This window comes from Eleginops maclovinus, chromosome 22 (genome assembly GCF_036324505.1).
Source record: "Eleginops maclovinus isolate JMC-PN-2008 ecotype Puerto Natales chromosome 22, JC_Emac_rtc_rv5, whole genome shotgun sequence".
NCBI classification, from domain to species: Eukaryota; Metazoa; Chordata; class Actinopteri; order Perciformes; family Eleginopidae; genus Eleginops; species Eleginops maclovinus.
In genome coordinates, this window is record NC_086370.1 from 20,367,031 (window position 1) to 20,381,723 (window position 14,693).

Below are 14,693 nucleotides of genomic sequence, written 5' to 3' on the forward strand. Positions count from 1 at the left end.
TCTCTCTTTGTAAATAATACCTGCTGACAACCACGCTGTCACCTGGATCACCAGAGTCGAGTGTGAGTGTGTGTGTGTGTGTGTGTGTGTGTGTGTGTGTGTGTGTGTGTGTGTGTGTGTGTGTGTGTGTGTGTGTGTGTGTGTGTGTGTGTGTGTGTGTGTGTGTGTGTGTGTGTGTGTGTGTGTGTGTGTGTGTGTGTGTGTGTGTGTGTGTGTGTGTGTGATGACAGCAGGCAGTGGGAGGTTTGCATCATTTCAGCTGGAAAGAGGCTAGGCGATCCTGTGACACGAATTGGACGGACATCTCGAGCAAGTTACGTCCTCAAACAGACATATCCAGCAGGAGAGTCACATGCAGAAAAGAGCAAGCTTTCAAGTATCAAACATCAAGAGAGGTGCATTTTTGGAGGCTAATTAGCCGTGATTGAGTTTCATTAAAGAGGCCCTATCATACTTTTTGGGGTTTGCTTTTTCCTGTAGCGCGTGTTATAGGTTTCTGTGCATGTAAATGGTCTGCAAAGACTAAAATCCCTGTGATCCCTCCAGAGGTAGATTGTTATTTTCCTCGAAAGAAAAGATTATCACATCTCATAAAAAAGATCACACATTTTATTTTTCACTGAACAGATTTGTATTTCTTACTAAAATATCTGTACAAGTTAAAATCTCACAGCGAGTCGCTCCAACCCTCCGACATCACAAACATCCTCCAGATCATTACGATGTGTTTCCAGGAGAGGAACTAAACCACAAACTCATTCGTCAACACAGTTTAAAGTGACGTTCAGTAAACGCTCGCCTCGCCTCGCCTCGCCTCGCCTCGCCTCGCCTCGCCTCGCCTCGCCTCGCCTCGCCTCGCCTCGCCTCGCCTCTCCTCTCCTCTCCTCTCCTCTCCTCTCCTCTCCTCTCCTCTCCTCTCCTCTCCTCTCCTCTCCTCTCCTCTCCTCGCCCCGCCCCGCCCCGCCCCGCCCCGCCCCGCCCCGCCTCGCCTCTCCTCTCCTCTCCTCTCCTCTCCTCTTCTCCTCTCCTCTCCTCAGCAGCTGTTCTCACTGTAAACATTGCGTCCATTTAAAGCAGTTACATTAAAAAGTAGCCTAATATCCAGGGGGGGATGTCATTAGTGAGTAACAAACGGTGAAGGGTAGACATTTTGAAGCACATTTGATCCTCTTAAAGAACTTGTAACCACAATGGGAACAGTTTGCAGAGCTGTCATTGGTCTCTTTTGTTTGCCGGAAATGCATCAGTGTATCCTCGGTTGTAGCTCCTCCATAGAGCCTTCTCGATCCCCAATGTGCATTTGGAGAAATGAGATGTCCTTCAAGGGGCGGAAATTTGAGAAGAGAGCAAGGGATATTGTCTTCAGTCTGTGTATACATCTCTTAGGTCTGCTCAGGTGTGCTGCGTTGCTGCAGCGAGGTGCATGACGAGGTGCACCTGGAAATGGAGCGCTTAGAAGATCCAGCGCATCAGCAGCAGAAGAGAGAAGCCTTGAGGACTGCTGTGGGTCTGCCTCTCAGCATAGGATTCATGTGTGTATATTTTGCACGTTAGATTGTAATAATTACTAGATTATCTCTGTGTTGTATTTGGGTCAGTGGTGGAATTTTGTTAGCCACCTAAGGTAACACTGGGAGACAGAAAGTCCAAAATAATTGCCTCCTTCTCAAAACCTACTGTCGACGACGAGGTTTTTAGGTTTCACTATCGTTTATTTTCAAACGGCATGTCTGTGCACTCTGTTTTTATTTGAAAATAAACGATATTGAAACCTAAAAACCTGGTCTCGAATAGATGTTACATGCGTCCAAATAGCTAACCCAGTTTAGTCAATCCCAGGGTGATATTGAGTAGCAACAGTCACCTAAATTAACTTAAATCTAAACTGTAGGCTGGAGGCACAGGAAAGCCACAGAAAGAATAAAAAACAAGCAAAAGGAATCTAAAGGAATCAAAAGGAATCTAAAGGAATCTAAAGGAATCTAAAGGAATCTAAAGGAATCTAAAGGAATCTAAAGGAAGAAAAATGAATGTGTTTTAAGTTGTTCTTCTTTAAGCTTCATGAAGATAAGGAAAGGAAACGCGTTGAGAAAATGAAAAGTGTTCAATGTGGACGGAAACGTTTTGTCTTGCCACAGCTCAAACAGTTAGCAAAAAGAATGCAAAACACAAACTTTAAATATCCGACGACCAACTGTAATTAAATCACCTAAAACCAACAAAACCGCTCTGGCTTTCAGACCATCGAAAACTGTTTCTGTTTTAATCATTTCAACACTACCGATTTATATAAAGTCACTATTCTGAAGCTTCACGCCATATATTAAATATTTACAATTCCACCGCCAGTATTGACATATTATAAACACTTTGTTGTGTGCATCTATTTACAGTCTTTACAAAAGTACAACAACAGTAGGAGAAAGAACATGAGTGTGTGTGTGTGTCAGTGTGTAAAGCACTGAGGCTTGACAAGGCATCTGTCCGTCTGTCCGGGTCAGCAGCGGGTCAACGCTCCTCCTACATAAAATATTCTCTCTGGTTCTCACTCTGCACGCCGCTCTGGAGGCTGTCTTCGGGCTTCACAGGTTTCACTTCCTGGTTCTGACACGTCCCTTTCCGCCTGTACAGGACTCGGGCCGTCACGGCTAACGCAGACACGGTCACAAAGATCACCACCGCGATCACGCCTGAGAAGAGCAGGAAACAGCACAAGATTGAGCGGGAATTTACACCTTGTTTTAAGTCATAAAAATAATGTTCTGAATCACAGCTGATTGATTGGGAATAAAAATACACAATGTTTAGAGGGAAACCTACGGCTTTTATTTAAACTGACACTACAGTCTCCACAACAATCAAAAACATCTGAATTGTATTTTTATTTTTGATTGAGGTTTTGAATACCCTACGTTCAACATTTACTCGTTACATAAATTACATTTCTCCCCCCAAAATAAACAAAAACATTAATTAAATTAAAGAAACATTTTTTTTTTAATGTAAAATTGTTGTCATCACATCATATTGCATCCCCACTCAGACAGGGACTCTTTCTGTCTGATGATTGATGATAACGGCAGTGTGAGAGTGACAGACGTTGCTGCTACCTCCGATTAGAGCCGAGTCGCTCCTCATGGCGTTCACCAAAGGCTGACCTGCTTCCACTGATCCGGACTGACCTGTAGCACAGAAAAAAGAGACACAGAAAAAACGAGTCAAGAAAGGACGAAAGCAGAGGAAGCATCACGCAGCATAAAGGAGGATTTTCAACTCATAAGAACCTGTATCAACTCCTGATATCATAATAGGGCCTCTTTAAAGTGTGAAGGAAGTGACCACTAAAGAAAACCACACGTCTCCTCTCTTCTGACCTGACAGGTGGTGTGTGGTTTCTGCTGCGTCGGGATTGGCTGCAGTGGAGCCACATGTGGACGGGAGCAGAGGGCCCGTGATGGCGACAGTGTCCGGGTGGAGCAGAGCGGCTTTCAGAGGGCTGACGGAGTTAAAGAGGACGGCCGACAGACAGCCTGTGAAACCCGAAGAGGAGAGCCGAGACATCTCCGGATCCAACTCCACAGAATCTGGAGAGAAGGAGAAAGATCAGGAATCACGAGAGACTTTCAGCGACTAACCTTAAGTCTGTGATACTCAAACTTCATACAATAATGTATCGCCTTGACCTTTTCCTGCAGACAGATACCCGGCAAAACTTTTCCTGCAGCAAAAACTTTACTCGGTTGTTATTGACCTCCACTTAAAACCTGGACCATAGGTACATCTGAGTTGCACAATAAGAAACATGCAGGTAATTCTTTCAAATAAGCGTAACCACTGTGTAGGAGTAGATTTGGGGTTTATGTGTTTCTATGTTTTGCGTTTTATTGGTGGTGGCCGTGCTCTGGAGTTTGGGGCAGTGTAGGTAGTTGTTTAACCTTGCTGGTTTACAGTAGTTTCCTACAAGTGTTTATCTTCCCGTATTTAGCCCCTTGTTGTCTCCCAATGTCTTCTTTCAAACTTCAGATTTCTTTTCTAAGTTTCGATTTTCTGACTAATTCTTCAAATTTACTTTCTTCCCAAAGATTCTGACTTTTTTCTCTAAATTTCCACTTTTAAAAATGTCCCACTATTTTCTCATAATTCTAACTCCTTCTTCAGGTGGCCCGAGTCACACTTTTTGTCCCCCAACCTTTTTTTTCCTTTTGATTTTTTCTCCAAATTTGAAGTTCCGACTATGTCTTCAAAAATCAATGTCTGCACTAGTCTGTTGGATTTGCAATGTTTTAAATGTTAGTTGTGTAACTGCCCAGGACTGCACAAATATGTCTCGTTTTAAGATTGAAGTATTTCATACACGGTCCTTGTTGAATAAAGACAAGATATCAATAAAAAAACAGGAAATGACGATGCGATGTCTTCCTCCAAAGAGGAGCATTATATAAGTTAAAGCATCACAAAAGAACCAACATCTTAAAGGGAACATCCTGAAAGTTGTTGTGGCTTTTTTCCTCTCGCTTCACGACAGTGAAAAGTTTGAAACCTAGTTGTGAATACTCTACTGCTGTGTCTACAAACACACAGTCAGTACATTATGAGTGCTTGAATAATAGATGCAGACTTCGGTTTATCCCGCTGAGTGGTTGGAATATGAATTATCTTTTTCACAAGTCGTACATTTTTTTGTTCGTGGACTACCTGCCATTTCTCATTTATTTTCCCCATTCTCTCAGGTTAAAGCTAGTCTGTTGCATCGCTTGTGTGGTTTTTATAACATCACATCTAAGTGCTTATAGAGCCCAGTATTTATATTTATTTCTTTGTGTCATACAGACAAAATCTGTCCCTGGGATAATAAAAGAACCGGTCTGAGTGAGTGTCTGAGTGCTCTGCAGACTGAAAAGCTTCTGCAGACGTCTCACTCACCGGGCACTCTGCCGAGCACCAGCGACCTGATGCCATTGAATTCTGCATCAGACGTCAGGTTGAAGTCCTCCTTAGTATTCTGGTCAATCTAAAAGAGAAAATAAAAAGTGTCACTTCAAAACAAGTGTCCTAAATTTCCTCATGATTGCACACTTGATCCATGTTTATCTGTGATAAAAAAAACCAACAATGCAACACAGAGCAAAAGGATGAACACACTAAACAGTACGAACATTGTACGAACAGGACTTAGGAGTCAGTGATTAATCACAGTTGAATTAAAATATTAGATTCAAGAATCAAACCCCAACAATGCTATGTGCAAAGTGGTCTCATTTATAATCTTTACTTCTGCAAGCTAGTTTTTAACAAATGATGCTTATAAAAAGGGATGTGGACGTGTCTCAAACATCCACATGTTCCTGCCAACCCAAATGAGAAATATTAAGCATGAGGCTCTAGTGCTCCAAGCTTGAAAAGAAGTGTAATTTTGTAGGTAAGAGGACTGATGTATTATCAGCTCCTCCATGCATGTTCTCTTCTTGTAGCTTCTCCCGCTGGTCGCTGCGGTCGACAGAGAGAGGCTGCTGGGAACTCCAGGGTGACTGTGGTTTTAGTACTGACAGGGAGGAATATTTCAGAGCGTGTGTGTGTGTGGGGGTATGTGTGTGTGTGTGTTACCTGCAGAGAGACAGCGTCTGCCTGCCTGCTGATGGTGACGGCATGAAGCTGTCCGTTGTTGAGGTTCCTCACTTTGCTCCTCAGGGTCTCTGCCTCCCTGCTGTCGTCCAGTCGGTAGCGCACCTCCAGCATGTCTGCACACACACATCCACAAATCAATACACTGCTGCCTTTACTCATGTGTGAGTCAGGTGCACAGGACTAAATACAAATAAAGCCTTGGTATGACAGTTAAAACCCTAATCATAACAGCACAATGCATCGTGAATAATGCTTAAAGGCCATCAAGTTAAATCCTTTGAGCGGAAGCAAAAGGCTGCTCCATTCAGCAGAGAGACAGACATCGACCTCGAAGGTTTAGGTACTCTTTGTTAAAATACAGCTAAGAGGCTCACCGTGCTTGTTGATGAGCAGAGCGAGGTACTCTCTGTGGAAGGAGCTGACGTAGAGGAGCACAGCCGGACTCTGAGTCGTCCTGAAGCTCAGGGAGATATTCTCTCCTCTCAGGGTGATGTCAGCAGACACGGAGGAGGGTGAGCTGCTGCTGCTGCTGCTGCTGTTCAACACCGACTCCCTGAAGGTGTAGCTGACGGATGTTCCCGACTTGAAGCTGGCTGAAACCTCTGCAGGGAGGGAGGTAATGTCAGGAGTGACTTATTTATAGTAGTTGTGGAGCATAGCCGGGCCCCTTCAAATTGTGATACTTTAGTGACTGTTTGGGAGGTAACAAGTCGTTTCTACGTTAACCATTTTTAATACCATGATTGCAAACACCTGAAGGTAAACTAAATCAGTTCATCTGGGGGCTTTTTCACTATCAATTACAGTAGGCAAGGCAAGTTCACTTAAACAACACATTTCAAAACAAGGCAATGCAAAGTGCTTCACAAAAAACATTAAATCAATTTATATTTTAAAAAGCCCAAAATAATACAAATCAAAACAAGCTAAAGAGACAAAATGAACACCTAACAAATATATTTATACCCTGTTATATATTTCTTTTAAAATACAGCTGTCACAACATTACTGCTATTAAAAGTAATGTGTGAGAATCTGCATATTTTGACAGCCCTGTCAGTTTGCTGCCTTCAAGGTGTTTTAACACACCCCTAGTCCGCTCGTTAATCACATTATCACAGGAACAACGAGCCGTCACATCAAAAACTCAATAATTAAAAAAGCACACCAGCTGTTTTTCATGTTAAGACGCCACATGCTACCTACATTACAGGAAATCACAGCTCTGATACACCAGTGTTATAATTATCAGATCTATTTTGTGTTGCTCTCTTCACCTGTCAGCTGCTTTCTGCTAAGTAATTGTCAGAGCTGCTGTTCAAACATGAAGCACTGATGCTGACACTGATTAGTTATTAGATGCAGAGCAAAGACACACAGTGGCTTTTAATACTCATTCAAAATTAAATGCTGATTATACGATCCCTGCAAAGCTGTGAACCAAACTTTAACTTAAGGCAAACTCAACTGTTAAAAGTCAATAGTTAGAAGAAAAGAGAAGGGCCAGTGGGCAAATTCGGTATTCCAATGAGTGGAAATACCCAGAAAATGCTTCTTCAAATGATATGTTGACCCATTGAATAACAGAGTATATTAACAGCTGCAGCTCAGCTTTAACTGAACTTGTTTCCAATGTGTTCAAACAAAAGGTGTCAGGTTTGAGCAGAGCAGCTTTGACAGATGATCGTTTAAACCAAAAATGACCTTTATTCAAGGTCCCCTAGTTAGAAAGATGTACAGACCAGACGTCTCTCTCCCAACTAAGAACTTAAATACATGCAGGACTAATCAGAAGGACAAGACACAGATGGCAGCGCTGGAAAAACACAAGGTGAACAAATCAGTGATCAAACAGGAGGGAAAACACCGAGACAGCAAGCAGACATAGACATGAGACAGGGGGTGAACACCTTTCAAAATAAAACAGGAAACCAGAGACCAAGACAAAACGAAGGTGAAATGTCGACCCGGTGAACTGGAGGACATGAAGATGAACTGCTTCAAAAAATATATCAATTATCTGATCACGTCTCTTTAATGCAAAATCTCGTTACATGTAATCCATTCCTCCCAAAAGCCTGTTTGCAATGCAACTCATATTCAGGTGATTTGGGAGGTCAGCAGCTTTTGGACATCAACCAACCAAAAGCCAAAACTTTCCAACGATAGCCATGTGTCAGGATTAGTTTTCCGGGAAATATTTATCAAAGAAAGATCTGAAGAACTTACTTGAAGTTTAAATTATTTCTCCAATTTTGTATACTGGTACAGCACACAATAGGGTCCTTTAAATCCCCATCATGTTGCCCCAGGTGCTGCTGGGAGATTAGGCGTACCTCTGTCGCAGAAGGCTCCGGTGAAGGCAGAGGAGGTGCAGTCGCAGGAGAAGCTGACCTGGTCTCTCCACACAGAGGCCCTGGTTCTGGCAGAGGGAGCCATAGCTGCTGCAGTGACCCGGACACCCAGCCTGGACCCCGGGCGTGATCCTCGCCCTCTGCTCCAGGTCCAGGGTGACGCCGTTCAGCTGCAGAGAGCGAATACAGCCCTGAAAACCCTTCTGCCTGGACGCCGTGCCTCCTGAGGAAACACACAGAGGACACACTCTTCTTCAGTGCAAAATACATCCATCTTAAGACAAGAAAAAAAAAAGGAGTGTGATTTGAGGAGAAACAGATTTGAAGCAAGGCTGATAATCTGCCAGTTCAGCGAGTGATAGTCTCACAAAGACCTGTTTAAATAAGAATAAGAACTATTGAAATACGAGGGAGTTTTTGCAGTGTTAAAACTAAAGAGATGCACAAAATGTGGAACATCCTCACATTTGAAAAGCTGAATTGTCTCAAAACTTGAAGGTAAAATAAAAAGGCATGTTTTTCCGAGCTGTGTGTCCACTGTTTCACTGCAGCTCACACATTATTCTCTGTGAGTGTGTCCTGCGAGGATTTAAAGGGGACATATTCTGCTCATTTTCAGGTTCATATTTGTATTTAGGGTCTCTCCTCGGACATGTCTCCATGCTTTAATGTTCAAAAAGCTCTTTATTTTTCTCATACTGCCTGTGCTGCAGCTCCTCTTTTAACCCTCTGTCTGAAACCAGAGCCCAGTCTGCTCTGATTGGTTAGCTGGCTCTGTTGTTATTGGTCAACCAGCTTAGAGATGTCCCGCCTCTTAGTCTGTCACGTACAAAGTGTTGGAGCGCTAACCAATAGTGTTACGTAGTGATGTTACTATGCTACAGAAGTAAACAAAGGAGTCCAAAGGAGGCGTGTCAAGCATGTGGGGGAGTGTGTGGGAGATAACCTCACTCCCAACTTTGGGATTTTAGCCTTCGCAGACCATTTACACGCACAAAAACCTATATAAAAACACACTAGAGGAAAGGGGATGCCCCTAAAAAGCATAACGGGGCTTCTTCAATTATTTATTTTCTGCTAAATACTATTTAGTCTGAAACAACACATTTAAATCATCCTTCCTGCTTTCCCTGCAGACGCTCTCACACATCACTCATGCAGAAAGGTGCAGTTTTTTAAAGCCTGATGCGCCTGGTGCCAAACTGTTTTGAGCAATTATTCCTGTTCAATAGCCCGACTAACTCTGACACTTTAGGGCCATTTTCCGCCTCTTTACTTTATGTTCCTGCAAGAATTTAATTGACGAGTGGATGGAAAACTTTTCGACCTTTAGACACTATAAATGTGAAACCCATACTAATGCTACAGCAGCTCATTATGGACCTCACACCACAATGCTTTGTATAACTACTGACCATTTGTTCAAAGCTGAATGTGCTTTTTAATGTAAATTCACACTTTCCCAGGCAGCGTTTCCTATCTCTATGAATAGTATTGAGCGTCCTACCTATTTTTAATCACTCAAGATGAATATCAAGTCTTCAGTATTTCCTATTTTCTAAGTGTGGATTGATTTGAGAAGTCTGCATTGCTTCCTACAAATGTTGTATCTCAATCAAGTATAAATGATGGATTATGCAAGCCTTTTCATACCATATATTAACCAATGGAACTTACCTCATATTGTTTCTGTGATCAAATTGCAGGGTGACAGTGACAAATATCAGATTTTATAATAAACAGAGATGTGTCACCACCCTCAAACTGAAATTCTAAAATACTGAGCTGATGAAACGCTGTGAAACAGAAACTGGCAGGTGAAAAATTCAAGGCTTCTTATTGGCTGTCATCACCATACTGATTGCTCATATGTGAGAAGCTGAGAAGCCGCCAATCTTCCTGACAATCCTCCTGTCCAGCCTGGCATGTTTTCCCCTCTCCAGCGCAGAATTTCCACCCCAAAAGTTATTGTTTTCTGACATTACAACCTCTAAGTGTCCTTAGGTTTACTCTCTGCTACATTATAATTGTCTCAGAGCGCCAAACTGGCAACCTGGAGACGTTTATGATGAGATAAACAGCTTTCCAGGACTGCAGCGCTGATGAGGTTCATATCAGAGCTTCGGAGTTTCATCAGGAACTGTCAGGAAACTTCCTCCACTAATGGATTCGATTTAAACTCTGCACCAAGGTTACTGGGAGGAAACTGACCACTGCAAACAAGACCTTTCCCCGCATCATCCTGAGGAGTTTCTCTGAGTCTATTAGCTTCCATAACCTTTGTCTGTGGTCGTTCGTTAGCTGAGGTTTTGGATCGATTGATCTCTTTTAAATCTGTCCGTTTCAATGTGGATCAATAACCAGACAGCCTGTCCCCTGTACAGTGTGCACTAAGATAGGAGCTTTAGTGAGGAGCGTCGCTAAAGGCTTACGTTTCCTTCACTATCTGTTCACTTCAGGAGGCTGCCAGCTTCCCTCAGGGTCAATAAAATACTAATACAGAGTCATTTTTGTGTGTGTGTGAAACAAATGGCACAGAAGAAAGGAACGGAATCGAGAGGAGGGATGGTTTTCATGGAAGGCTGAAATGGAGGGAAGGATATTGGAAAAGTGTACATAACCATTATTGTGTCTTCCTAACAAAAATCCCATGTATGGTCACAGGGATAGTGTGAATACAGAGCTGTTTGCTTTGTTAAAGCAGCTCTGAAATGCATTTGAATGCTCCATCTTTTTACATCCCTTCATCCCTATCTCTCTTCATACACTCCCGCCATACATTCATTCAGTTATCCCTCTCTACATCCCTTCATCCTTTCCTTCCTACATCCCTTCATCTGTTCATCCCCATCTCCTTCCTTTCATCCCTTAGACCCTTCTTCCCTGCTTTCATTCATTGATCCCTTCATCTCCACTTACCCTCCCTCTTCCATCCTTTATCCCTATCTCCCTTCATCCCTCTCTACATCACCACATCCCTTCCTTCCTACATGCAATCATCAGTTTATCCCTCCAAACATCACTTGATCCTTTCTCACTACATCCTTACATCCCTCCCTACATCCCCAAAATCCATTCCTTCCTACATCCTACATCCCTAACTCCCTTCCTTCCTTCCTTCCTACATCCCTTCATCCCTTTATCAGTTCCCCTCTACATCCTTCATCCATTCCTTCCTCCTTACATCCCTTCATGCCCCCATCCCTTCAACCCTTCATCCTCTCTCCTCTGTCTCACATCATCTCTTTCTATTCAATCTGGTGCATCTTTTTTGGTTGTAAAAAAGGGCTTGTATACAGATGTGCAGAAACACAACATCAATCATCGTTCTTCACCCCTCCATATATTCAATATGTTTTGGAGTACTTGCTAGTGAGCATGTGTTCAGCAGCCACACACACCACACACACCACACGCACCTATAAATAGCTGGCTGTTGAGCTGCAGGTGGATGTGCCCGTCAGCCGGAGCCTCCTGTGTGGCAGCAGGCAGCTCATCGAGGCGCAGCGACGCCTCTTTAACATTACGCTCGGCTCGGATGCGGTGCCACCTGTTATCGTTCAGCGGAGAGTCGGCCTGCACTCGAACCTCCAGGGGACCGTTTCCCACGTCAAAGGAGAAGATGACCTCAGAGGAAGCTGAGGCAAAGGAGGAAGAGAGTAGAGACTGAGTGCACATATTTAACAAAGCAGAAGCCCTTTTAGAGCATATAATCATGTGGTGTTTACTCGTGGACTGGAAAATGAATTAGTGAAGTTTCAGCTTTTATTTGTGGGAATTGAGACTTATTTATCTCCAAATGCAGTGGGATTTGAATCGGCACAAGCCTTTTGAAACTCCTCGCTGTTTTTCTTTCTAAATTTGCATTGAAAATCTTACTAAAACTGAAATCAACACTTTAATAAATCAGTAGAAGAAATCAGATATTTGCAAAGAGTAAGCAAATACTTTAGTCTCAAGGCAAAGGGTGTCATTTCTTTGCACTTCTGCAGCTTCATATATTCCTAACAAACATGCCAACCTTTAAGAGAGACATCTGAAGGCCGGCTGCAGCCTTAAACCTGATCTCCTGAATAATCTAGAGAGGATATATTAATATATACATTGGTGTAGAGGTATCATAAAGATGAGTATTTTCTCAGGCAAACATAAAAGACTTTATCAAGTGCTGTTGTCATAAAGAACGTCACACACGATGTGATCGACCATATAATATTACAGCCAGATGATTCCAGAAGCAATACACTACAGTGATACTACAACTATAAACCATGGAGGGTATAAAGGAAATGTGTTGCTGTGGACTAGAACAATGGCACTGCAGTGATTTCCCCGAGGCGCTCTTGGGGGAAACTTGGTTTTGTTTTAGGGTTGAGAAGTTCTGAGACGGTCACCTCGAGCTGGAGTTCAATCCAGGTGAAACTTTAACTCCCAGGTTGATCCCTCCTGCTCACATCACAGCGAAGTCCGGATTACACATCTAACCGGAGAGACTTTTACTTACAGCTGAGTTCGATCCGGATGAAGTCTTTGATGCCCAAGTTTTCCAGGAAGACTCCGGAGGACGAGGTGGTTTTAAACAGGAAGGACACGTCTGCGCTCAGCTCTCCGTGGAATGTGGGAAAGTGGAGATACGACGTCTCCTTGTCGAAGAACGCAGCGTTCCAGACGTTTTCTGAGGATAAACCACAAGCTATGAGTATCATTGAGGTCTTCTGGTTGCGAAAAAATATAAATATATGACTTACTGTCCCCGTGGCAGCGCAGGGCCCCGACTCTGTAGGCGCTCTCTGAGCCCGGCCTGTGGACGTCACCCAGCACCAGAGACCGGACCGGGAGGGTCTCCTTATGGGTCAGCAGCCCCGAGTCATTCGCCCTGAGAGGTAGGGATAAGACGAGAGGAAGGAAGAAGAGGAAGAAGCTGGATTTAAAGAGGAAGCTAAAGACTTGAGGGGGAAGAAATAAGAATAATAAGAATTCTTATTGGAAGGACGAAGGGAAATGATCGAGGAGCAAAAAGAAAATGTGAACATTAAGTGAAAGTGTGATGTATGGTAAACATGTCTAAATATAACAACAACCTGCCTTACAGTGAAACTGATGTAGCTACTATTTTACAAAACAAATGAGTGAGGGCAGCTTTGAGAATAATATAATGTCTATGGACTTAAAAAGGGACTCTAATCTAAATAAATACCATAACAAAAAACTTTACTTCGCAGATGATTTTTTTTTTGAAAAGGTATCCTGGAAAAACTGAGAATATTTTTAGTGTTCTTACTGCTTCCATTAATCTGTGTTCGTGTTGCTGCTATAACAGATTTGCTGCTCTAAGTGTGCAGTACCAGTGAGTGCGTCCAGCGTCACAGTTGCAGTCGTGTTTGGGGTCCACACAGTTCTCCTGCAGACCACACGCACACTGCTGACTTCCTGCAGGAGCCCCGCCCCAATAGGTCTGCACCTGTCCTCCACCTGGACCCCCAATCCACCAACTGAGCAGAGGGCCGTCTGCAACACAACAAACACACTCATTTTTGAGTGTCTTTATTTATCTGCACAATGGACTATGCAGCTTCCTTTCTTTATATTGACATTTTAATTACACTCTATGACGTTTCACAGGATACTCCACATTATTACCTGGTGTGTTGAGGAGGCGGGACTTCCTGCAGAGGTAGGTCACTTCCTGTTGGCAGTGCTCTGATTGGCTGATGATGGCGGTCAGCTGCTCCTCCTCGGCAGTGTATTCAAAGTGAGCAGAGTGCTGATTCCTCCCCGGAGACGGCCGGACCCTCGTCAGATCTGTGTTGTTGTGCTGGATCACCGTCCACGCCTGGTCCTCTGGAGGAGGAAGACACAGAAGAAAGGAAATACAAAACTATTCATTCATTTAGCGTCTTTTAAATGCCTTTAGAGATCAGGGCTGCAAAATCTGTGAGGTCTTTTGAGTCAGTTAAATCTGTTTCTTCCTGACCTTTTGGCCCTTTTTAGTTCATTTTATTATCTGTGTGTTTATATATTTTTTTATGTGTGAGCTGATTTAAACAGTTTGAAAGATGCTATATAAGTGCATTTTATTTTGAGATATCATACTACTCAGCAAGAAATACGGAGAAATAAATGGGGAATGAAAGAGACTGTGTGTGTGTGTGTGTACCTGTCATGTTGCAGTATATCAGCTGTGGTCTGATGGGCCCGCTGCCGTCAACATCAATGTAATAAAACCTCGACGTGTTTCCTCTGTGTTTGTACGCCTCACAGGACTGCTCATATATCGCTGAGGAGAGACACACAGCATTATCATCAACATCATAGACATCACTTTATATTTCTTTATATTAGCTGTCTTCTGTCTGCAAATCATTGAAAAATGTCTTCCTGGAGTATGTTTTAAAGACAGCCAAAGCTTTCCTCCCAAAACATACATTGCGCAATTATCATCCAATGTAGATGGCAAAGCAGAAAATATTGAATTTTTCTAGAATTCTAATGAAATACCATGTTCCCAACAAGGAATCCCTCCTTTTTAAACCATTTTATGTTATATTTATTTGCTCCTACTCCTCTAAATCTCCCTCTCCAGCCCTGTGCTGACTGAGACTTCTCTACTTTGACCTTCTGAAACAACGTCTGCAGGGACCTCCACTTAAAAGCAGCATTTTGACTCATTACTGGGAAACATGTGAACAAGCACACACAGCGAGTCCATGCTGT

At 43.0% G+C, this 14,693-nt stretch overlaps 1 pseudogene; it reads right to left on the reverse strand.

The window, feature by feature from the left end:
• Nucleotides 1-1,009: 1,009 nt before the first annotated feature.
• The window catches only part of LOC134859246 (contactin-associated protein-like 4), a 50,589-nt pseudogene continuing 36,905 nt past the window's right edge, over nt 1,010-14,693 (reverse strand).